This window comes from Muntiacus reevesi, chromosome 2 (assembly GCF_963930625.1).
Source record: "Muntiacus reevesi chromosome 2, mMunRee1.1, whole genome shotgun sequence".
Lineage (NCBI taxonomy): Eukaryota > Metazoa > Chordata > Mammalia > Artiodactyla > Cervidae > Muntiacus > Muntiacus reevesi.
Window position 1 is genome coordinate 108,731,233 of NC_089250.1, and position 26,881 is coordinate 108,758,113.

General features: G+C 39.1%; 1 protein-coding gene across 22 annotated transcripts in view; it reads right to left on the minus strand.

Moving 5' to 3' along the window:
* Positions 1-26,118, minus strand: part of USP54 (ubiquitin specific peptidase 54) — a 118,163-nt gene extending 92,045 nt beyond the window's left edge. For 10 of the 22 annotated variants that reach the window (XM_065922596.1, XM_065922604.1, XM_065922605.1 and 7 more), the window contains exons 1-3: positions 25,622-25,758; positions 22,783-22,868; positions 15,594-15,635 (exon numbers count right to left, since the gene is read on the minus strand). The gene's annotated coding sequence lies outside the window, so the exon portion shown is untranslated. Of the gene's footprint in view, positions 1-15,593; positions 15,636-22,782; positions 22,869-24,695; positions 24,734-24,816; positions 25,001-25,621; positions 25,760-25,991 lie in introns of those variants that run through there. The other 12 variants (XM_065922588.1, XM_065922590.1, XM_065922592.1 and 9 more) reach the window with 9 other exon arrangements.
* Positions 26,119-26,881: the final 763 nt, after the last annotated feature.

Below are 26,881 nucleotides of genomic sequence, written 5' to 3' on the forward strand. Positions count from 1 at the left end.
GATCACTTATGTAATTTTTATGGATTAACATTAATTTTACAGGTCTGCAGTTTTCCAACTACTTTCCTTTTTTTTTTTCTTGGATATCAGGATGGTTGTCTCTTTCTGGTTTTTATGATTTCTCAAAGATTAACAATGGTGACTCTGAGATCATCAGCCAGTTAATTCAGTAATTTGAAACTCAATTGAACCTTAAAATTTTAATTCACTTTAAAATGATCATTCTTACTTACCATTCTGGGCTACTTTCTAGTTTAGAATTTGCTATATACTTGCCAGTTTGAAAACTAATGTCCTTATTGTTAATAATAATCTATACAGTACTTCTCTTTAAAAGATATTTAGAATTTCTCACCACCCTTATGGCAGAAAGCGAAGAAGAACTAAAGAGCCTCTTGATGAAAGTGCAAGAGGAGAGTGAAAAAGTTGGCTTAAAACTCAACATTCAGAAAACTAAGATCATGACATCTGGTCTCATCACTTCAAGGCAAATAGATGGGGAAACAGTGACAGACTATCTTTTTGGGCTCCAAAATCACTGCAGATGGTGATTGCAGTCATGAAATTCAAAGACGCCTGCTCCTTGGAAGAAAAATTATGAGCAACCTAGACAGCATATTAAAAAGCAGAGACATTATTTTCCCAACAAAGGTCCATCTAATCAAAGCTATGGTTTTTCCAGTAGCCATGTATGGATGTGAGAGTTGGACTATAAAGAAAGCTGAGCACCGAAGAATTGATGCTTTTGAACTGGGTGTTGGAGAAGACTCTTGAGAGTCCCTTGGACTGCAAGGAGATCCAACCAGACCATCCTAAAGGAAACGGTCCTGAATATTCATTGGAAGGACTGATGCTGAAGCTGAAACTCCAGTACTTTGGCCACCTTATTCGAAGAACTGACTCATCTGAAAAGACCCTGATGCTGGGAAAGATTGGAGGCAGGAGAAGAAGGGGATGACAGAGGATGAGATGGTTGGATGGTATCACCGACTTGATGGACATGAGTTGAGTAAACTCCGAGAGTTGGTGATGGACAGGGAGGCCTGCATGCTGCAGTCAGTCCATGGGGTTGCAAAGAGTCGGAAATGATGGAATGACTGAACTGAACTGAACTGATACAGTACTTATTTTTAACAGACATTTAGAATTTCTCAAAACCCTTTAAATAGGTTGTAAAGAAATTAATATACCATTATCCTATTCTATATATAGGGGAATTGAAGCACAGAGGAATTTAAATTATTTACCCAAGGTCAAAGAGCTACAATGAATCAAAATCTATTGCAGTCTATCTAGGGCTCTCTTTCATAAGGCTATGTAGATCTCTAACACAAAACTACTTAAGACAGCACACAAAACTTCTTGCTTAAAAACTGATTTTTCAGTTACTGGTTGACAAGAGTTAAGGAGCAGGTGACTGTAAAGGAAGTGGGTGTAGCCATAAAAAGGAAATATCCTATGGTGGTGAAAATATTCTGTACCCTCACTGTATCAATGTCAATGTGCTGGTTGTGATTCTGCACTACAGTTTTTCAAGGTGTTACCACTGGGGGAAACTGGTTAAAGAACATATCAGACCTAATTCTGAGTGAATTTTGAGAAATATCTCAAAAGAAAAGAAGTTTAAGAAAAACGAATTAATAATTGATATTTTTCTTTTAAGCCAACTTAATTTTAAAGACGCTTACTTAAACTGAATAGGTAAATTAAACCAAAACAGAATCATGCATAGAGCTCTGAAAGTAAGCAGAGTGGACTTAAAAAGCGAAGTAAGTCCCACTAACTAAAGCTTTAAACATAAAGATCTTTGTTAATTAAAAGGGAACCCTCAGGATTTTTATTTCCTAAAGAAGAAAAACAAAACAAGACAGTCTAGGAAATAAATTATTAAATCACCTCAAAAAGAATCACTGGAATAAAGCTAGACCCACCAGAGCTTTCCTCAACCCATGACACTTCACTGCAATCCTCAACTTAGAGGAAACTGAATGTGAACCTGTGTCACCTTCAACTTGATATTCACAACCACACATTTCAAAAGAGTCCCAAAACTGCTTCTATTTTTTTTTTTTTTTTTTTTTTGCTACTTACAAAGTGGCTAAAGCTTCAACCATTTCCTGATTCTCCCAGCTGCAGGACTTGCAATTAGGAAAACATTCACTCAGCATCTAGAGCAGGTCTGGTTAGAAGAATGAGCTCATCCCTTCAGATGTGCACCTGATCCTCAGGAAGCTGCTCCTCCTCCAGCCAGCCGGTCTTTGTATGTTTAAAGTGACACCCTCACCTGTGTAACCACTTGGCCAGAGCCAGAACAAGTCCTTCCCTGTACACGCCTACTGTCATGGAATCATTTCCTGCTCCGGCCACCTCACACAGCCACCAAGTTTAGGCAGTCGCGGCAGAAGTAACAGCTGCTGCTGCTCTCATATGGCCTCAATAGAGAAGAATCTTATTTTCACTTTACAGTGGAGGTCTGGTCCTTCACTACGATCCTGTGAACATCATCACACTATTTGTTTCAACAGGTCCGTGACCAGAGTCAGACCTGACAAGAATAACTCCTCTTTTTCAGAACTTGCAACTCATTTTTTAAACTAGGAATGTAATGCTTCTACGTCTCTCTTATTCTGCTCGCCCTGTCTACAAGCCTCAATTAACAGAGGCAGCTAAACGGACTGTATGCAGTTATAGCTAATGCTCCAAACTCAAGTTTGCCCCTCAGTTTCACTACCTCTAAGAAAACATTGACTTTGCCATAGCTGGCTATTTACTAGCAAAGCAAATAATAATCCTGACTCAAAAGATATCTAGAACTCACATCAACATGATGTAATGGTGGTATTTTAATTATTTTCAATCAAAAGTACATGGGTACCAAATAGTCATTCAAAAAATATGTCTGTGTACCTGTTACATAAAACTCTTTGACGGGGTCTGACAGGGTGCCAAACTGGGCTTTCAACTTAAAAAAAAAAAAGAAAAAGGAAGAAAATCTAAGAATTAACCCTTCTCATCTCAGCCTTCCAAGGACTTCTGCAGTATTCTCTGTCATGGTAAGCTTCTAATACACTAAGAGGCTGACTTTGGAATATAAATTAGTCAGCAAAACACCAAATTCACTATTGGTTACCTTTGAGAGATGGCAAGGGACTTGTGATCAAGAAGGAGAAACCCAGGGGCGTTCAACTTATTTAGTAATATTTAATTTGCTAGATAGTAGACAAGGATACTTACTGTATTGTTCTTTTTAAATGTCTTAAGTAATAAATAATAAAATATTTTAAAACTGAGAAATTCTGAGCATCAAAAGACATAGTCAGAAGGGTGAAAAGCAACCCACACAAAGGGAGAAAATATCTGCAAACCATTTATCTGATATGGAGCTAATATCTAGAATATATAAAGAACTCCTTAAAACTTAACAACAATCGATATAGAAGTGCACAAAGGACTCAAATAGACACTGCTCCAAAGAAGATATACAAATGGGTAATAAACACATGAAAAGATGCTCAAAATCATGGGCTTTTAGGAAAATACAAAGGACAAAAACAATAAAAATTGAAAACACCCATTAGGATGGCTATGATAAAAAATAAAACCAGAAAATTACAGTTGTTACTGAGGACATGAATAGATGGGAACTGTTAGTGGGAATGTACAATGGTGCAGCCACTGTAGACAATAGTGTGGCAATTTCTCAAAAAAAAAATTAAAAATGGAACTATCATACAATCCAGCGACTCCACTTCTGGGTATCCAAGAGAAGTGGCCAAGAGGATGGAGTTGAAAGACCTTGAACTCACCTCCTCCAATGGGTAGACCCAAATCACAATTTTTTATAGAGGAAATACTGATGAGAAAAACTGGAAGACCAGCAGAACAGATTTCTTCTACAGCTAAAGATATAAAGAAGGAATGATGGGTAGGAGGGGTGGTGATATGGTGTAGTCAAGACTCACATCCCCAGGTAGGCAATTACAATTGCCTAAATGGGAAAACAATTACAATTGCCATGGTTCTCCTCAAGGAATGAGGAGTCCATGCCTCACATCCAGGTTCCTAACCCTGTTTCCTGCACCAGGACAACAAGCCCCACAACATTTGGCTTTGAAAGCCAGTGGGGCTTACATCTGGGAGAGACAGCAGGCTGTGGGAGCCCTTTAAGTATGGGATTCCACTCTTAAAGGGTACACACAAAATCTCACACACTCTGGGACTCAGAGCAGAAGCAGTAACTTTAAAATAAGCCTGGGTCAAAATCCACTGCTGGTCTTGGAGAGTCTCCTGGAGAGGCAGGAGGTAACTGGAGCTCATACTAGGGACAAAGACACTGGCAGAAGCCGTTTTGAGGCACTTGTCCTAACATGTGGACACTGGTGCTGACAAATGCCAATTTGGAATCCTGCCTTTAAGCTTATTAATACTGGAACCCAGCCCCACCTACCAGCCTATCCGTACCAGTACTGGGACACCTTAGGTCAAGCAGCTAGCCAAGCAGGGACATGGCCCCATCTACCAGCAGACTAGCCAGAGTCTGGGACACAGCCTCACCCACCAGTGGGCAGGCACCAGCCCAAAAATCCAATACCAGTAGGCTGACACCAGTTTCAAGAAACCCAGGACCCCACAGACAGTCATATCAGAAACTTGCCCCCACCCAACAGTGGGCTGGCACTAGGCCCACGGCCCCTGGGGCCTTGACCCTACCCACTAGCAGGCCAACACTAGATCCAGGACTCCCTGCTCTGCAACCACCCACCCTGGAATATGGCTCTGCCCATCAGTGTGCCCCAGGACCCCTGGAGCCCCACAGCCAGCCCCCTCATGACCCAGCCCTACCCACCAGCAGCTGATAGCCTCTGCACAAGTCAGGGCCAGGCAACCAACTGGACAGGTGGCCAGACCACTCATAGTAATATAGCCTACCACAACAGAAGGATCCACATACATAGCTCTGGTGACCAGAGGTAAGTACACTACTGTCACAGGACGTCTCCTAAAAAAGACCACTTCTCTAAGATCAGGAAAGAAACCAATCTACCAAATATTCAAAAATAAAAACAGCAAATCAGGCAAAATGAGATGACAGAAGAATATGCTCCAAATGAAGGAACAAGATTAAATCTCCGAAGAACTAAGTGAGTGGAGATAAGCAATTCTACTCAATAAAGAGTTCAAGATAATGATTGTAAAGATGTTCAACAAACTCAAGAGAAGACTGGATGAAGAGTCAGAAGTTAGCGGTTTTTAACAAAGAGTTGGAGAATACAAAAAAGAACCAAACAGAGTTGAAAAATACAGTAAATGAAATAAAAAATACACTAGAAGGCAGCAACAGTAGATTAGATGGTACAAAGGGATGGATCAGCAAGCTGGAAGACAGAGTAGTGAAAATCACTGAAGCTAAAAAGAAAAAAAAAAAGAAAGAAATGAAGATAGCTTGCAAGACCTCTCAGACAATATCAAGCATACTAACATTCGCATTGTAGGGGTCCCAAAAAGAAAAGTGGGAAAAAAGAGACAGAGAACATATTTTAAGATATTAATCCCAGAAAACTTAGCTAACCTGGAAAAGAAAACAAACATTCAGGCCCCAGAAACAGAGAGATCCTAAAAGGATCAATCCAAAGAGGATGACAAGGAAACACATTATAATTAAAATGGCAAAAACTAAAGATAAAGAAGAGAGAATATTAAAAAATAAGCAATGTAAAAGCAAAAAGTTACAGATGAGCTCCCATCAGGTTGTTCAGCAGAACTCTGAAGGCCACAGGAAGTGGCACAATATATTTAAAATGATGAAATGGAAAAACCTATAACCAAGAATACTTTACCTCCCAAGGCTTTCATTCATATTTGATAGAGAAATATGAAGTTTTACTGACAAGCAAAAGCTAGCTGCATTGCAGGCTGATTCTTTACCACGTGAGCCACCAGGGAAGCCCAAACCAAACATGAGATGATGGGTGTTCACTAAACTTACTGTGATAATCATTTCATGACGTATGTAAATCAAATCATTATGCTGTGCACCTTAAACTTACACAGTGCTATACATCAGTTATATCTCAATAAAACTGAAGAAAAAAAGAAACGAAAGCAAGGTCTCAAAGAGACCATTGTATACCCATATTCATAGCAGCATTATTCACAACAGCCAGAAGATGGAAGCAACCCAGGTGAACCAATAAGCAAAATGTGAAATATACATACAGTGGAATATTATTCAGCCTTGAAAAGAACAAAATTCTGATACATGCTATAATACATATGATCCTTATGCTAAGTGAAATAAGCTATGCACAAAAGGACGAATACTCTATAATTTATCTATGTTAGGTACCTATAAGAGTCAAATTTAGAAACAAAAAGTAGAACTGTGGTTGCCAAGCACCGTGGGAAGGGAGGAATGGGGAGGAGTTGCTTAATGGGCATTGAGTTTCAGCTTTGCAAGATAAGAAGAGTTCTAGAGATTGGCTGCACAACAATGTGAATATGTTTAGAACTACTGTACACTCATAAAATGTTAAGGTGATAAATTCTTCTTTGTGTATTTAACCACAAATTAAAAAAAGAGAGAGAGAACTGATCAAAATAGATCTTAACCTGCTAAATATATTGAATTTAAACAGTCTGCTGCTTTTCTCTTCTTTCAAAAACTAATTCAAGCTTTATTGGTGATCTCTGTTGAAAAAAACTGATGCACCATAGACAATACACAAATTGATTGCTCTGATCAGTTCCATACAACTGTGAAGGCCGAGAGAAGTAAGGAAGCTGCAGAAGAAAAGTTTGAAGCTAACAGAGGCTGGCTCACAAGAAGCCGTCTCCGTAACACAGAAGCTCAAGGTGAGGTAGCAGGTGCTGATGTGGGAGGTACGGCAAGTTATTCAGAAGATGTGGCTAAGACAGTTAATGAAGGTGGCTACACTAAACAACAGATTTTCAATGTAGACAAAATAGCCTACTATTAGAAGAAAATAACATCTAGGACTTGCATAGCTGGAGAGAAGTCAAAGTCCAGCTTCAAAGCTTCAAAACACAGCCTGACTTTGTTAGGAGCTAAATGCTGTTATCAAACCAAATTCAGGACAACCTGTCTAACAGACAGCAAAGCCAATCTACTGACACCAAGCTGTGATGAAGGAAAGTACAGCATTTGTCACATGGCACCGAGCAAGAACAGGTAACTCATGCTCAAAGACCAAAACTCCCTGATGGCTTTCAGGCAAGGGTTTTTAAAGGCAACATTAGAATTGAGGGTTGCAGAGTGCGTGATCAGCTTATGGACTTTCTTCCGACTAGTCAATGACAAGGTAACAGGATGATATTTTAGAAATCTTAATCGTCAACCTTCTGGTTCCAACCAGTATAGGGTCTGTGGAAAATTCTTAAAATGATGGGACTACCAGACAACCTTACTTGCCTCCTGAGAAATCTGTATGCAGGTCAGGAAGCAACAGAACTGGACATGGAACAACAGACTGGTTCCAAATTGGGAAAGGAGGACGTCAAGGCTTTATATTGTCACCCAGCTTATGTAACTTATATGCAGAGTACACAGTGTGAAATACCGGGCAGGATGAAGCGCAAGCTGGAATCAAGATTGCCGGGAGAAATACCAATAACCTCAGATACGCAGATGACACCACTCTTACAGCAGAAAGCAAAGAAGAACTAAAGAGCCTCTTGATGAAAGTGAGAGGAGTGAAAAAGCTGACTTAAAACTCAACATTCAAAAAACTAAGATCATGGCATCCAGTTTCATCACTTCATGGCAAATAGATGGGGAAACAATGGAAACAGTGACAGACTTTATTTTCTTGGGCTCCAAAATCACCACAGATGGTGACTGCAGCCATAAAATCAAAAGACACTTCCCTGGAAGAAAAGCTATGACAAACCTAGACAGCATATTAAAAAGCAGAGACATTACTTTGCCAACAGAGATCCGTCTAGTCAAAGCTATGGTTTTTCCAGTAGTCATGTATATATGTGAGAGTTGGACTATAAAGAAAGCTAAGGGACAAAGAATGGATGTTTTTGAACTGTGGTTTTGGAGAAGACTCATAAGAGTCCCTTGGACTGCAAGGAGATCAAACCAGTCAATCCTGAAGGAAATCAGTCCTGAATATTCACTGGAAGGACTGATGCTGAAGCTGAAACTCCAATACTTTGGCCACCTGATGCGAAGAACTGACTCATTGGAAAAGACCCTGATACTAGGAAATATTGAGGGCAAGAGAAGAAGGGGATGACAAAGGATGAGATGGTTGAATGGCATCACCGACTCAATGGACATGAGTTTGAGTAAGGTCTGGGAGCTGATGATGGACAGGCAAGCCTGGTGTGCTGCAGTCCATGCGGTTGCAAAGAGTCAGACATGACTGAGCAACAGAATTGAACTGAATCTAAGGTCTAGTGCTTATGGTTAGTATACAGTCACCATCCTACATCTGGGTGGGGATTTTAGTTTCTGCAGAACAACTCAAAGATATGTGTCATATTGTTACGTATATCCCTTCAGGAGGAACTAAGAGTCCTCTGATTCTGTTTTATCAATGAATTATAGTTTAAGCTATCATTACTTTTTTTGCTTGACTGCTTTTCCTTTGTTTCTGCATTTCCTCACTTCTCTAATTAGTAACTACTTGAGTGTGCTCTGTGGAATTCTGCCTCCTAGGGAAGGCCTAGGAGACTAAAACATTTTCTACAAAAAAGAAACAGGGGTTACAGAGGGGCTTTTGTACCTGGTAAGGCCCCACAGGGTCCTACTCGGTTTCAATGTGGTCGGTGACTTTAAGTCATAACCAACAATCACTTACTGTTTCCAAAATCTTAGGGCCCTTATGAATAATGCTAAGTCTACTCAGTCTGTATTATATAAATGGAACAACAAATGGACAGAAATGGTAGGGACCTAACAGAAAGAGAATACAAAGAAGAACTATACAAAAAAAGATCTTAATGGCCAGGATAAATTCAATGGTGTGATCACTCACTTAGAGCCAGATATCCTAGAGTGTGAAGTCAAGTGGGCCTTTAGAAGCATCACAACAAACAAAGCTAGTAGAGGCGATGGAATTTCAGCTATTTCAAATCCTGAAAGATGATGCTGTTAAAGTGCTACAGTCAATATGTCAGCAAATTTGGAAAACGCAACAGTGGCCACAGAACTGGGAAAGGTCAATTTTCATTCCAATCCCAAAGAAGGGCAATGCCAAAGAATGTTCAAACTACCACACAATTGCACTCATTTCACGTGCTAGCAAGGTAATGCTCAAAATCCTTCAAGCCAGGCTTCAACAGTATGCGAACTGAGAACTTCCAGATGTACAAGCTGGAAGTGAAAAAGGCAGAGGAACCAGAGATCAAAGTGCCAACATCTGCTGGATCACAGAAAATGAGAGTTCCAGAAAAACATCCACTTCTGCTTCACTGACTACACTAAAGCCTTTGACTGTGTGGATCACAACAAACTGTGGAAAATACTTAAAGAGATGGGAATACCAGACCACCTTACCTGTCTCCCAAGGAACCTGTATGCAGGTCAAGAAGCAACAATTAGAACTGAACATGGAACAACAGACTGGTGCAAAATTGAGAAAGGAGTACATCAAGGCTGTATATTGTCACCCTGTTTATTTAACTTATAGCAGAGTACATCATGCAAAATCCTGGGCTGGATGAAGCACAAGCTGGAATCAAGAATGCCAGGAGAAATATCAATAACCTCAGATATGCAGATGACACCACCCTTATGGCAGAAAGCAAAGAGGAACCAAAGAGCCTCTTGATGAGGGTGAAACAGGAGAGCAAAAAAGCTGGCTTAAAACTCAACATTCAAAAAACTAAGATCATGGCATTTAGTCCCATCACTTCATGGCAAATAGATGGGGAAACAATGGAAACAGTGACAGATTTTATTTTCTTGGGCTTCGACAAAATCACTGTGGATGTTACAGCAGCCATGAAATTAAAAGATGCTTGCTCCTTGGAAGAAAAGCTAAGACAAACCTAGACAGCATGTTGAAAAGCAGAGACATTACTTTGCCAACAAAGGTTCGTATAGTCAAAGCTATGGTTTTTCCAGTAGTCACATACAGATGTGAGAGCCAGATCATAAAGAAGGCTGAGTGCCGAAAAATTGATGCTTTCGAACTGTGGTGTTGGAGAAGACTCTTGAGAGTCCCTTGGACAGCAAGGAGATCAAACCAGTCAATCTTAAAGGAAACCAACCCTGAATATCATTGGAAGGACTGATGCTGAAGCTGAAGCTCTAATACTTTGGCCACCTGATGCGAAGAGCTGACTCACTGGAAACCAGACCCTGATTGGGAAAGATTGAAGGCAGGAGGAGAAGGGAACAAGAGAGGATGAGATGGGATTGTATCACCAACTCAACAGACATGAGTTTGAGCAAACTCCAGAAGATGGTAAAGGACAGGGAAGCCTGGCGTGTTGCAGTCCATGGAATCGCAAAGAGCTGGACACAACTGAGCAACTGAACAACAGTACTCTGTCTGTGCTCTATAAATGGAACAACAAAACCGGGATGACAGCACATCTGTTTACATGGTTTACTGAATATTTTAAATCCTGTGTTGAGACCTGTAACTCAGAAAAAAAGATTCTTTTCAAAATATTGCTGTTCATTGACAATGTACCTGGTCAGCTAAGAGTTCTGATGGAAATATACCAAATTAATGTTGTTTTCATGCTTGCTAACACAACATCCATTCTGTAGCTCATGGATCATGGAGAAATTTTGACTTTCAGGTCTTATTAAAACAGGAGGGAAGGAAATAACCTCTAAAAAAATGACATAGCCCTTGAGGATAAGACACTGGTCAGAACCAGCTAGGTCCAAGATGCAGATTTGATTTTCATGAATCCTGAGCCTCATTACATGCTCACTGCAGTATTAACACATTAGCATCTAAATGACACACCTACAGTGTCATTGGTGTCATGACACTTTGGAGGCTAACCATAAAAGGTCAAAAAGTAAGCAGTGGCCCAATTCCTGGAAATCTCTACCCCTTCCCCAAAACCCTCCCACTCCTTAAAACTAACCACACACTCTATCTGTGGAGAGTGTTTTTCCTAAGGCCATTCTCACCTTTTGAGATGGATTGCATTCTGTCTATGGAATGTGTATCTAGATAAATCCACTTCTTATCTATCACTCTGTCCCTCACTGAATTTTTTCTGCAATGAGACATAGAGAACCTGAGCTTCATTAAGTTCTGAGACCAGGTGTGTGATCTCAATTAAAAGACAGTGGGATCAGGTCTCAATCTGGGTGTGCAGTTTCATTATTATTTAAGAAACACATTTTGTAAAGCCATAGGTGCCATGCTGCTTGCATTGCTGCTTAAGTGATAGAATTTCTGTCATGTGGGAGGCCCAGGTTTGATTCAGAATGTACTGCACATCCGTTTAGGGCTTCTCCGATGGCTCAGTAGTAAAGAATCCACCCGCAATGCAAGAGATGCAGGTTCAGTCTCTGGGTCGGGAAGATCCCCTGGAGGAGGAAATAGCAACCCACTCCAGTATTCTTGCCTGAAAAATCCCATGAACAGAGGAGCCTGGCAAGCTACAGTCCAAAGAGTCGCGAAGAGTCAGACACGACTGAGCATGCACACACACAGCTGCCATCGATAGTAATTCCTCTAATGGATCTGGACAAAGTCAAGTGAAAACCTCCTGGAAAGCACACTCATCATTCTAAATGTCATTAAGAATATTTGTGAGGAATTCTTCAGTGATCCACTGGTTAGGAGTCTCACTGCCAAGGGCCTGGGTTCGATCCCTGGTCGGGGTACTAAAATCCACAAGTCATGCTGCTGCTAAGTCGCTTCAGTCGTGTCCGACTCTGTGCGACCCCACAGACAGCACCCACCAGGCTCCTCTGTCCCTGGGATTCTCCAGGCAAGAACACTGGAGTGGGTTGCCATTTCCTTCTCCAAAGCATGAAAGTGAAAAGTGAAAGTGAAGGTGCTGGGTCATGTCCGACTCTTTGCAACCCCATGGACCACAGCCAGTAGGCTCCTCCATCCATGAGATTTTCCAGGCAAGAGTACTGCCATGAGGAGTGATAAAAAAAAATAATAATAATAATGATAATAATAATATTTGTGATTCATGGGAACAGGCCAAATATCAGGAGTTTGGAAGAAGTTTATTCCAAACTTCATGGATGACTTTGAGGGGTTCATGATAAAACTTGAACAGATAAGGAGTTACTTCTACAGATGAGCAAGGAATGTGGTTTTTTGAAATGGAATCTACTCCTGGTGAACATGCTATGAAGACTGCTGAAATGACAACAAAAGATTTAGAATACTGCATAAACTTAGTTGATAAAACAGTGGCAGGTTTTGAGAGGACTGACTCCGATTTTGAAAGAAATTCTTCTGTGGGTAAAATGCTATCAAAACAGCATTGCATAGTACAGAGAAGTCATTTGTAAAAGGAATAGTCACTTGATGTGGCAAACTTCACTGTTCTCTTATTTTAAGAAGCTATCACTACCACCCTAAGCTTCAGCAACCATCACCTTGATGGCCTGATGGCTGTCTGCAGCAGACCCTCCAACAGCAGAAAGATTACAGCTCACTAAAGGCTCAGATGTTGGTTAGCATTTTTTAGTGATAAAGTATTTTTTAACTAAGGTATGTATATTTTGGGGAGTTTCATGGTGGTCCAGGGTTAGGACTTTCACTGCCATGGTCCTGATTCGATCCCTAGTCAGGGAACTAAGATCCCACAAGCCTGAGAGTACAGTTAAAAGAAGTGTATTCTTTAGATATAACGCTATTTCATACTTAGTAGACCACAGTATACTGTGTATATTTACAGTATATTATACAATATATTATATAGTAAATTATATTTACTCATATCCAATGGCATACAAAAATTCAGTTGACCCACTTTATTGCAGTATTCTCTTTATTGTGGTGCTCTGGAACCAAACTGCCTGTAAATGTCATTACTAAGATTTACTGAAAAAAATGAAGATTTAACCTAAAGGTATGCTGTCCCCAATACTAAGATGAGAGCTTAAAAAAGAAATAATTATTATTCTTCATATTTAATACAAAGTTTGAAATCTGCATTAAATTGTATTAGCCCAATTTCTGAGGGTTATTTAGAAAGCGTGGAGATAAGGAAACTATAATTAAAAAACTAAGAAAAAGTCCTTCAGAGGAAGTATGTGCTTCATAGGGTTATTGTAAAGATTAAATGAATCACTGAACATAAACTTCTGAGCAGAGTGGCTAGTACATGGTATTGCTCAACAGAAGTTATTGTTGGAGAAAACCTCCATTTTCTCATGTCCCTATTTTTCCCTCTTAAGCCAACATCATCAAAATTAGTTTGATGTATTTAACACAAATGTACAAAATTTAAATAACTTAATGCAGTTCACAAAGTGATTTTACAATCACTATAACTTAATATTTACAACAGTTCAATGAAGAAACAAAGGAAAACTACAATTTGAGTGCCTATTACATGACAGCTACTATACTGAGAATTAACATGTACTATTTCACTTAATTTGTTCAGGTAGATTATTATTATCTTAATTCCACAGATAAGAGAATTAAAGTTCAGAAATATTTAGTAATTTGACCAACTTCACACAGTAGCATTAAATTGAAGGGCTGAGATATGAATTCTGTCTGGCTCCAAAGTTCATACTTTTATCACTAAAAACTATTTTCAGCCCTATAAGAGTTCCCCATTCTCTTATTCAATTATTCATTCATTCACTCCTTCACTCAATCAAACAATCCAACAGTGCCAGCACACTGCTGTAAGCTACTGATATAAAAATTAATAAAACAGCATCTGCCCTCATAGCCTAGAGGGTGTATATGTATGGAGGAGGGATGGATGAACACAAATCAACCAGAATACAATTAAGTAAGAATTCAATAATAGTAATATAAGCCGAATGCTACTGAAATATGGAGAGTAAATACTAGCTTGGGAGAGTAAGAAAAAGTACCATAGAAAAAAGTTTCATCTGAAATTTTTAAAATATGTGATTACAACTTGATAAAGAGCATCTACACAAAAGCCTGCAGCTAACATCACACTTAAAGGTGAAATAATACTTTCCCCCTAAGGTTAGGAAATATACAACAAGGCTGTATATTGTCACCCTGCTTATTTAACATATATGCGCATGGGAAATGCCGGGCTGGATGAATCACAAGCTGGAATCAAGATTACCAGGAGAAATATCAACAACCTCAGATATGCAGATGATACCACCCTAATGGCAAAAAGTAAAGAGGAACTAAAGAAACTCTTGGTGACAATGAAAGAGGAAAGTAAAAAAGCTGGCTTTAAACTCAACATTCAAAAAGAACTAAGATCATGGCATTTAGTCACATCACTTCATGGCAAATAGAAGGAGAAAAAGTGGAACAGTGACAGATTTTATTTTCTTGGATTCCCAAATCACTGCAGACAGTGACTACAGCCGTGAAATTAAAAGATGCTTGCTCTTTGAAAAGAAAGCTATGACAAACCTAGACAGTGTATTAAAAAGCAGAGACATCACTTTGCCAACAAAGGTCCATATAGTCAAAGCTATGGTTTTCCCAGTAGTCATGTACAGATGTGAGAGTTGGCTGAGTGCTGAAGAAATGATACTTCTGAACTGTGGTGCTAGAGAAGACTCTTAAGAGTTCTTTGGACTGCAAGGAGATCAAACCAGTCATTCCTGAAGGAAATCAACTCTGAATATTCTTTGGAAGGACTGATACTGAAGATGAAACTCCAATATATTGACCATTTGATACAAACAGCAGACTCATCGGAAAAGACCCTGATGCTGGGAAAGACTGAAGGCAAAAGAAGGGGGCGGCAGAGGATGAAAAGATTAAATAGCACTACCAACTCAGTGGACATGAACTTGAGCAAACTCCAGGAGACAGCAAAGGACAGGGAAGCCTGGAATGCTGCAGTCTATGGGATCGCAGAGTCAGACATAGCTTAGTGACTGAACAACAACAAACAGGAACAAGGCAAGGAGGTCTGCTGTCACTACACTTAATATCAGCAGTTCTAGGCACAGTAATTAGCAAGAAAGAGAAATAAAACACATACAGATCGAAAGGGAGAAATAAAACTCTATTTGCAAATGACATAATGTCTATATAGACAATCTCAAGGAATATACAAAAACACTCCTAGAAGTAATAATAAGGTCACAGGATATAAGATCAACACACAAAAATTAATCGATTTCTATATACAGTTGACCCTTGATCAACACAGGGGTTAGGGAAGCAGACACCCTGAGCAGTGGAAAATCCCTACATACTTTACAGTCACCTGCCAGTATCCATGGCTTCACACTCTCCAATTCAACTGAAGGAAGAGTATGTAGTATTACAGTATGTATTTATTTATAAAAATGCATATATAAGTGGACCTGCATCATTCAAACCTGTGTTGTTTAAGGGTCAATTGTACTAACAAAAGATGTGCAAAAATCAAAGTTAAAAACATATTACCATTTACAATTACTCTAAAAAATTCAATACTTAAGTATATACACTTACCAAAAACATGTACAGGGTCTGTACGCTGAAAGTTAAAAAATGCTGAAAGAAAGAGATCAAAGAAGACATAAATAAACAGGCTTGTTCATTGACTGGAAGACTCAACATGATAAAAATGTCAATTCTCCCCAAATTAATCAATAAGATTAATGCAATTCCTATCAAAATCCTAGTAAGGCTTTAAGACTTAAACAAGTTTATTCTAAAATTTACATGGAAAGGTAGACTCTAAAACAGCTGAAACAATCTTGATAAAGAATAATCAGTGGAAGGAATTATTCTATCCAATATCAAGTTTATTACAAAGCTCTAGTCATCAAAAGAGTGTGATACTGATACATAGATTAATGGAACAGAATAGAGAACCCCAAATTTAGGACCTACATAAATTTTCTTAGGGCTTCCCAGGTGGCTTAGTGGTCAAAGAATACACCTGTCAATGAAGGAGACAGAGTTTGATTTTTGACAAAACTGAAAAAACAATTTAAAGGAAAAAGGAAAACCTTTTCAACCTTTTTAGTTGCTGGAGCAACTAAAATTCCATTGCAAAGAAATTAATTCAACTTAAACTTCATACCTAATATAAATATTAAATCAAAATTATCAAGAACTTAAATGTAAAATATAAAACTCTGAGAAAAAAATACAGAAGAAAATCTTTGTGATCTAGAGTCAGGCAAAGAGTTCTTAGACTTGACACCAAAACCTTGATTCATAAAGGAAAAATCGATAAATTGGACCTCATTGAAATTAAAAACTTTTGTACAATAAACGCCCAGGGGAAAGAATGAAAAGAAAAGCTTACAGACTAGGAGAAATTATTTGCAAACCACATATTCAACAAAGAGCTAGTACTCGGAATATACAAAGACCTATCAAAACTCAACAGTAAAAAATCAAACTATACAATTAGAAAATAAGTACAAACGATCCTTCACCAAAAAGGGTATATAGTTGGTAAATAAACATGTGAAAAGATGTTTAACATGTTTAAAGATGTTTAACAGCCACTAGGGAAATGTAAATCAAAACCACAAAGCAGTATCACTACCCATCTATCAAAATAGCTAAAATAAAAAGTAGTGAGAACACCAAATACCCAAAAGCGTGCAAAGAAACTGGATCACTATGTAAAATCTATTTTACTGCCACTCTGAAAAACAATCAGCCAGTTTCTTAAAAAACTAATCATGCAACTACCATACAATCCAACAATTATACTCCTGGACATATATCCCAGAGAAATGGAAACATGTTCATATAAAACTTGTACACAAGTGTTCACAGCAGCTTTGTAACAGCCAAAAACTGGAATCAGCCCAGATGTCTTTGAACAGGTGAATGTTTAAACAAATGGTGGTATAGGCATATCAGAGAATAATTCTCAGCAATAAAAAGGAAAAAAATATTGATACATGCAACAACCTGAATGAATCTCCAGGAAATAATGCTGAATGGAAAAAAAAAAAGGGCAAGTCCCAAAAATTATATAGTATAGGATTCTATCTGAGGCTTCCTAGATAGCTCAGCTGGTAAAGAACCCACCTGCAATGCAAGAGACCCCAGTTGGATTCCTGGGTTGGGAAAATGCCCTGAAGAAGGGATAGGCTACCCACTCCAGTATTGTGGGGCTTCCCTGGTGGCTCAGACAGTAAAGAATTCGACTGCAGTGTGGGAGACCAGGGTTCGATCTGCAGGTTGGGAAGATCCCCTGGAGGAGGGCATGGCAACCCACTCCAGTATTCTTGCCTGGAGAATCCCCATGGACAGAAGAGCCTGGCGGGCTACAGTCCACGGGATCACAAAGAGTCAGACATGACTGAGTGACTAAACAGCACAGCACAGGATTCTATTTATAAAACACGCAGGATCTTAGTTCCACAACCAGGGGAATTAGATAATATTGGGAACTAGAATCTGAACAAGTTTAGTGCCGTAGGCTCAAACAGTAGGTTCACCCTCATCAATGCCACTAGAAACAGGTTTCCATCAATGTGTCAGTCACAGGTGAAAAACCGCACCGGGCAAAGTCAGGATAACAGAAGAGCTTTTGACTTGTTGGGGAATACAGTGTAGTTTAGACTGGCTAAAATAATAAGACAGTGGAAATCTAACTAGAAATAAAACTAGAATCACAGGTCAGTCTTTGATAGTCAATAGAAGATCACTGAACACTGTTGAACAGGAAAGTGACAAAAAGCAAAGCACAACTTTTTACTCAGTTTTTAACTGGCTGATATTCAGTGAAGCTCAAGGAAAGCCAATATACTGCCAAGACTGGTGGGACACTGCAGGCTCCCAGGTACAAAATTTAAGGAGGCCCTCACTCTCAAGTAGGGTTGTACTTACACAACCCTAAGAGAGAGTACCTCCTTAAATTTTGCACTTGCACAACCCTCAGTATTCTTATTTTGTGAGCTAAGCATCTCATTTGCCTCATTCATAATAGCCAAAAGGTAGAAATAATCCAAATGGATAAAAAAGAATGTGCTTTATTCATATAAGGGAATACAGAATATATTTGGTGATAAAAAGAATGAAATACTAATACATGCCACAACATGGATGAGCCCTGAAAATACTATGCTAAATGAGAGAAGTCAGTCACAAAAGACCATATATTGATATTTTATGATTCCACTTATATGAAATGTCCAGAATAGGTAAATCTACAGAGATAGAAGTAAATTAGTAGCTCCTAAGGGAGGGAGAGGTTGCCAAGGAGAATGACTGCCTATACACTTTCTTTTGGATATAGTTTCTTTTGGGGGTGATAAAAATGTAATAAAATTGACTGAAGTGACAGTTACACAACTCGGAACATACAGTAACTTTTGAGTTGTATTCTTTAAATGAGCGAATTGTGTGACATGTGAATTATATCTTAATAAAATTTGTTTTTAAAGCAGATGCTTAGCAACTATCTATTGAAATAAAGCATAAAAAGGATGAAAGTCATTGTGAAATAAGAACTCCAAATTGAATTTTTAAAAACAGTTGTTGATTCTTTCCATGAGTTGTTAAGAGGAAGCACAGGAAAAAGAACTCTAAATCAGACTTCAATACTTTGCCCAATTAAAATTATAATCAGAGTTTGGTTCATAAAGATTTCCTACTCAAGATAACTTGCTAGCAGGCAATTTGTGACTTAAACAGTGGTCTTGACTTAAAAAGCACATTCATGTATACGTCTGCTATAAACCATCAATAAAAAAAGATAAACAACTTACAAATATACTATATGGCACTGTCTCCAAAGCAAAAATAAATAGAATTTGGATAGCCTTTTCTATAGATGTATTCTCTAAGGAGAAACACTGAAAACTGAACCTCAAACTGAACTCTGCTTTCCCACTAATTCTCATTAAACATGAAAAAAAAAAGTGTTCATATTTCTAATATTGATAAACCAACCTAAACACTTTTTTTTTTTCAGCCTAAACACTTTAGTGAAGATGTGATCAAATCGGTGACCGACTCGGCATTAACCTGGACATTAGAATTTATTTTCAGTATTATTTCTCCTGGGAATGATACTGTTTTACTAGCAGCTAAATTCTTAAATACTTTATATGATTTTCCTAACTCCATACCCAGCCATTCCTCCTCTTTCCAATGCTCAGCAATGTATGTCTGGAAAATCCCTTTACTTAACACTAACAATTCCCAGAACATTTTCCTCAGCTTCTGCCCTCTCTCTGCCCTTTTGACGTCTTCACTTGCAGGTACACCCAAACTTTAACAGAACAGGGAATTATCTGCAGCTATCAGTAATGGAAAGGTTCTAGAATGGGATGGTAAGTTATATGTGAGCAGCAGTTCCTAGGTTTTTCTCTACCTTCTGTACTGGGCCATTTTGGCACAGTCTTTAAGGCAGATGTTCTACCATGGTATCTCTACCTCTTCCTCTTAAGTGATGCCCAACAGAACTTCCTGCACTAATGGAAACGTTCAGTATCTTCACTGTCTAATATAGTAGACACATGTGACTACTGTGTACTTGAAAGATGGCTGGTACAACTGAAGGACTGAATTTTTACTTTAATTTTAAAAGCCACATGTGGCTAGTGGTCTGCATACTGAACAGCACAGCTAGCCTAGATTCCTGCAGAGACTAAAGCTATTGCTGTAATGCCAAACCCGTTAGCTGGTGTCCAGACACCCAATCAGGATCCTGCTAGTTGTGTCTCCTGGAAGATTTTCCCTGCATCCCCCAACTTGATGAGATGACCCTACATAATGAATAAATGAATCATCTGGAACCACAGTATGAGTATCTGCCTAATTTTCTATAGCTCCTACCACCTCAACTCCTGCAGCTTTGAGCTTGGAGTTACCACCTTCCTTCAGATACTGCACATTCGATCACTGTTTCTCAGACTTTAAGGTATTTATGAATCACCTCGGGATTTGGTTAAGATATAGGTTCTAATCTGGCATTTCTAACATGCTTCAAGGCGCTTCTATATGGTCTTAACCCTAGGTTCTTGGTTCTCCTACCCTCTGATTTGAATGGTGTTACTGATGGGTCAGCAGCAAACTTAATTAGACCTCCTAAATATAACAGTATGCTCTTCAGTCATCAAATATTTGTACCATGTAATACAGCTGCACAAAAATATCAATTCTGAGCAGTTGATGTTATTTGATGTGATATACGTTTTTTTCAGCACACTCTTTTACAGAGGCAGCTATGACAATGAGCCAGAGATCACAATTCTAATAACTGAACTGGAAAGGGAACCAAGGTTTGCTTGATTCCAAAGTTCATGTTCTTTCTGCTATGCCAACCTCCTCCTCAATGCTTAACTCAGGAATGTCCACATGTCGGGATTTCCCTTCAGAAGATAGTCGTGAAAGAACATTGCTCCTGAAAAGTTATTTCTTCTCCCCAGGCATAATAATAATCAGAAAAACCAGCTTCTTCCATATGTATGATTAAATATCAGACATCATTATTATTTATACATTCTATTGTAGATTTTCAACCCGATCAATTTTATTTAGCTATCCTCTCCCCAACTTTTTTGTTTTGGCCGAGTGGCACGTGGGATCTTAGTTCCTGACCAGGGATTAAAACCATGTCTTCTGCAGTGGAAATGTAGAGTATTAACCATTGGACTGCTAGGGAAGTCCCAAGAGCCTTCTTAAGCAAGTCCTCAAAGTCCAGAGGCCATTATGAAAAAGATGTGACTTGTAATTTTTGTGTAAAATACAAAAAATTTAGTATATCAATAGGCACTATAGATAATGCAACACACTGGAGAAAATATGCATAATAGATACTAAAATACAGATCTGTATCTATATATAGAGAGAGAGTTCTTAGTTTTTGCTAATTAATAGATAAAAGCAAACAACCCAATTAAAAAATAAAGAATAAGCAATTTCAAAAGAAAGAAATATAAACAGCCCATCAAACAAAAAGATGCTCAAACTAAAAAGCAATCTGAAAACTACAAATTAAAATGTAAAAATCTGCCTGTTATATTAGTAAAAATGTACAAGACTGACATCCAGTGTCAGAGGCACTTTCATAAACTGCTGGTGGAATAAAGAATGGCGCATAGGCTGTCTGAAAGGCAAACTGGCTGTATATTTCAAAACTAAAAACATGTAAACCTTTTAAACAACAACTCTAGGCACCTATTCTAGAGGTATTATAGAACATTTGCACAACAGACAAGAATACGAGCTGTTCATTTCAGTGTTCCCAATAACTGCAAAACTCTGAGACAACTTAAATGTCCATAGATAAAGAAACAGTTAAATAGATTACATACATTCAAACTGAAATACAATCAGCTGTTAAAAAGTATATACTGACAGGATGAGATTTCAAAAGCATATTGCTAACTTTAAAAAAAAGCTGCAGAAAAAATATCATTCCACTGACTTTAAAAAGATATATAGACTAGAAATTATAAATAGAAATTGCATATAATGCATAGAAAAAGAACTGAAATATTCATCAAACAGGATAGTTCTGGAAGTGGAACCTTTGCTTCTTAGCCTCCATATAAAGTAATTATTATTTTTAAGGAATGTATTCTTTTTTTCTCTTTCTTCAAATTAAGTATATAGTTTAAACATCTGGAAGAGTTTTTAAATGTTTTTAAAAAGACAAACAAGGAAGTCAACAAAAAAATGTTTAATTTGCAGTTTTCAGATCACAGGAGTGTGTGCACCTTTTTTTTTAAATTGAAGTAGTTATTTTACAATGATGTGCTAATTTCAGCAAAGTGACTCAAATATAGGTAGAGAGGGAAGCATATATCAGACTGTTTTTCAGATTCTTTTCCATTATAGGTTTTATTCCAAGATTGTGTATATAGCTTCCTGCGCTGTACAGTAGGTCCTTGTTTTATCTGTTTCATATATAGTAGCGTGTATCTGTTAATTCCAAACTCCCTCCACTCTGCCTTCTCCCTTTGTTAACCATAAGCTAGTTTTCTACGTCTGTGAGTCTGTTTTTTATTTCTTTATTGGATATTTATATTTCTCTCTGTGAAACTGCTTATTCTAATTTGTCATTCAGTCACTAAGTCGTGTCCGACTCTGTGACCCCACGGACTGCAACACATCAGGCTTTCTTGTCCTTCACTATCTCCTGGAGTTTGCCTAATAAAAAAATAAATAAATACAGGCAAATGTTCAGCCTCACAGGTAATCAAAGAGACAGAAATCTAAAGTGAGATATCACTTTTCATCTATCATGAGAGTAAATCGTTTCTGGTTTGTTCATTCTCTATTTACTATTGCTAATATAAATGCTGAGAAAGAAATACTTTTTTCCAGTGGATAAAACCTTTCCAGAGAGTGTGTGTAGAAAAAGTCTCCAGGCTCTCCTGTGGTGGGTGGAGTTAAAGAAAAGCTTTTAGATCATCATCCTCCTTACACATCACCAAATGCTTTCAGTTTTCAACCCTTCTGGAGAAATTCCCCTTCTCACCCCTCAAGGTTCTTTCTCATCTCATTGTCTCGCTCTAAACCTTTCTTGGAAAAATGTCTCAATGCCTCAAAAATAACTCACATAAAAACATAGGCACACAGCCCACTTAGTTAAAAGGTGTTAGAAAACATGAGAATCTCATTCACACCTACGTGCTATTCCAGCTAAAATCTATATAGAGGGACTGATGCAGAAAGTCAACCCAAGGGGGAAAAAAAAACCAAAACACTGACTCACCTTCAAATCTGCATGTATTTCTTAAAAACACCTGGGACACTGCAGCTGTGTGACTCTGGGCAAGTCATTTAAAAGTTCTCAGTTTCCTCAATATAAAAGGGAGACATAAAATTTGAATTTCAACCAGGAAATCAGACTTTGGACTTTGGAATATAGTTTTAAAAATCTGAAAGCAAATATTTGTGCGTGTGTGTGTGTGTGTGTGTGTGCACACGCGCAAAATCACTTCAGTCATGTCCGACTCTTGATGACACTTTGGACTGTAGCCCGCCATGCTCCTCTGTCCACGGGATTCTCCCGGCAAGAATACTGGAATGGGTTGCCATGAGCTCCTCTAGGGGATCTTCCCAACCCAGGGATCAAACCCACATCTCTTACATCTCCTGCATCAGCAGGCGGGTTCTATACCACTAGCAAAACCAGAAAGCAAATACACCAAAAAAAAAAAAAGAAAAGAAAAAAAAGCCCCAAACTGCAGCAGTCTACAAAAATGTTTGCCTAAATCCCTTAGTCTGCTATAACAGTTGCCCTATATATGAATATAGATAACCACTTCCACTGTTAAAATCATCAGTTTCTGGAAGCTTACAGATGTTAACAATTGCTTATTATAACTATTTCCCCAAGCAAAGCTCCCTATACAATTATACACAACATGAATATGGTAATTTACTCAATTCTCTGTACAATACAAACCTCATATTTAGCATCATGCTAATATTCAAATTAGTTCCCCCATAGTGTAAATATTTGAGGGAGCAAAATCTATGAATAAAGAGAGACTGAATTTTAGTCTTCTGGCCAATTCCATGTTCAATGTCTGGCCCCCTATCCTCATTCCAAGGCTCCTTTACTGCAAAAAGAAAGGAATCCTGCTTAGGTTTTCAGTTGCATAGATTTCCAACTCCAGTCCCTAATCTGCCATTTACTAGCTCCGTGATCTTAGGCAACTGCCTTAATGTTTTAAGCTTCAATTTTCTTATCTTTAAAATTGAAGTATTAGTACCAGCTGAGGAGCAGAGTGTTGTTAACAGAAAATGAGAAAACTGAGGCGGGAAGAGGGGTGGAAAATAAATAAATGAAATGAGATAATGTGCCTAGTACATAAATAATCTCAATGAATATTAGCATTTATGCTTGTTACTATTATTGACTTAAGAATGTTCAGTGATGTTTAAGAATACTTTTAAAAGACTATTAAATTATGAACTGACCCCTTAATTTTCTCAAGCTTCCATTCTAATTTTACCTCTTCTGAAAAACATGTTTTATTAATGCATCATAATTTAGAATTTACTTAATATTTTGTAATTTTTTAAATAGTTTTTTCCATTTTATTCTTGTCAACTATTGTTGACAAGTACTCCCTAGGGCCAGAATTTTGTTTCATAAGCCTGTCTTCACAAATGTATTGTGTTTACTACACTGTAATGATTTGTTACTCTATTTTGCTCTCTGAGCAATTTCAAGGCAAGGAGCAAGGCTTACTTGTATTTGTATCCAGAAGGCTTAGTTATCAGACACAGAGAGGTCTCAATAAAGGTTTGTTGAAAGGATAAATGAATGAATTTATCTTTTCCCCCAACCCCTGCAATGCCTTGCACAGTACTCTACACATAATAGGAACTCAGTAAAGCTTCTTAATGGATTCATGGAGAAGTCTTTTGGACTCAACCACATAAAGCTTTATCTTGCCTCAGAAAATCATTTCAACTTTAAAGATTAGCTACTAACATTACAAATTAAAAGTTTTAGTAACATATATCAAATAGGTTCAATGACTAACCACAACAAGGCTAGCTCTAGAAGGATTAAAATCCTTTATTCTAATTAATGAATTTGTGAACCTCAACATGGAAAAATCCAGTTACATAATCAAAAGAGAGGTTATGCTTTTGCAAATTTAAACCTACCAAAAATAGTGAGAAAAAAATTATCAGAAAGCTTGCATCTGTAGATAGAAATGGACAAATTATTTTTCATGACTGAATTGAAACCACTGTTTTCACTAGAAATAAGAAAACTGGTCCAAACCGACCTCTAGAAAACAGTCCTTGAGACAGTGTAAATGCTTTGCCCTCGCAGTGATTTTAAGTCCTAGAAGACTCCTTTTATTTCCAGACTGACGGATATTCAAAACTCTGTCTCCTAAAATAAAAATTCATTCATTTCTTAAAAGGCAAAGAACCTGAACAGACACAAGGTTTTATATTCAAGTAACTAAAACTATCCCTAGTGCTCAGCCTGGTGCTTCTGCAACAGAAACATTTTCTTAGTTTTTAAATCATATTCATGGAAGGTTTAAAAGTCGTACTACACATTCTTTCACTGTATGATCTAAACTGAGTTTACACCGCATATATAATTTCATAAGTACACCGTAAAGAAATTCTACACTTGAATGAATCTGGAAAGAAACGTGAGCTTTGCACACACCCCCTTCTTCCAACTCAATACGCACATCTTAGTTTTTTTTCTCAAGAATTTCTCTCTCCCGCCCCCATCCCACACGCTATTTCAGAGCAGCAATCATTCATCACCCCACGCGTAGTCTCTCCACCGAAAGAACCTTTCCAACTAACACTATTTCACCCGGACCCTCCATTCACATCTCAGAGTCCGTGGGTGATTTCTTTGGAAGGGGCGGGGGGCGGTGAAGTTCCGGGACGCCACCATTCCCGCCAAGCCCTCTAGGAACCAGGTCTTAGCGCGCAGTCCCGGACCAGTCTCAGGCGGACCCCAGTAAACTGCGAAGGTCTGACACCGCACCCCCCCGCCCCCGCCATCTCCGCCAGGGCAAAGCAAACCGGGCCCAATCTCTGGCTCCCATTCAACATACCCTCCTCCTCGCTGTACCCCGTTTCTTCCCACATATTCCTCGGCGTAGCCCGGTCTCTTTTTCCAATTCGGACTCCCCATAACCATCCTGCTCCCCACACACACACCCTTCTATACTCCGGCCCCTGCCCCTTGAACCCTTCTACACCCGGGTCCCTCCCCCTTGGACCTCGCGGCAGCTCCAGCCCTTCCCGCGTGCCCTGGTGCAGACCGGCGCCCTGTCCTTATAACCACTGGACCTGAGTCCCACCCAACACGTCACACGAGGGCCCATTTCTCCCGCGACCCGACCTTCCCCACCCCCTCCCTAGGCGCTACCCCCCAGCACCCTGTTACCTCCGGCCCCGCCCCCCTGAGGGTGTCGCACTCACCGCTTCTGCCGCCGCATCCTTAACCGCCGCGGCTGCTATAGCTACAGGGAGCCAAGGCAACCAGCTCTCGCGACAGTTTCCACAGCTACAGCGAGAACAGCCGGGAAGAGCCTCTCGCAAGAAAGTAAATGAGTCAGGCTCGAGACGGCTAAGTATATCTCGCGATAGTGTTGTGTAAAATGGCGGCTGTAAGGCGCTACAGGGGTGGCCCGGAAAGGTTTGGAGGTGGGCAAGGGCGGGGAAGGATCTTGAACTGGCGGGAGAGTCGGAAAACTGTTGTAGGCAACACGCAGGAACGGTCCCATCTGAGGGAAGTTAGTATGGCGAACCTTACACTGGAATAACTTTAGGGATGTGGCCGTCATTTCCCAGTGCCTCACACTTGGAACAGTGTCGCCTTTAGCTGAAGTTCCGTCTTCCTGGTATTTTCTTTTTGCGTGCCCAGTAGAGATGGAGCGAGCAAGCCAGAAATTGGCTTTCCATAGCTTCGTTAACCTTTCCTCAGGAAATTCATCCATTCTTCCCCTACGCTGGTTTGTGAAGGACATTTGACTTAACAGAAATGTTTATGTTTATATACTGGTGTCCCGCCCCGATCAACTCTCCCTACCAAAATAGGAAATAAAAGTTTGCTGTTGTTGTTTTTAATCGAGCATAAGCACAGATGTTTGGATGCGAAAGGGGGCCGCGTTGGTGTGTGATCTGAACTTTGCAGTTATTGCTTGCCACCCTGTAGGCAATCCTTGGTTGATGACTCTCAACACAGTTTTAAAGGCTTTCTCTCCTGGTGTGGCTCAGACAATAAAGCGTCTCCCTGCAATATGGGAGACCCGGGGTCGATCTCTGGGTCAGGAAGATCCTCTGGAGAAGAAAATGGCAACCCACGCCAG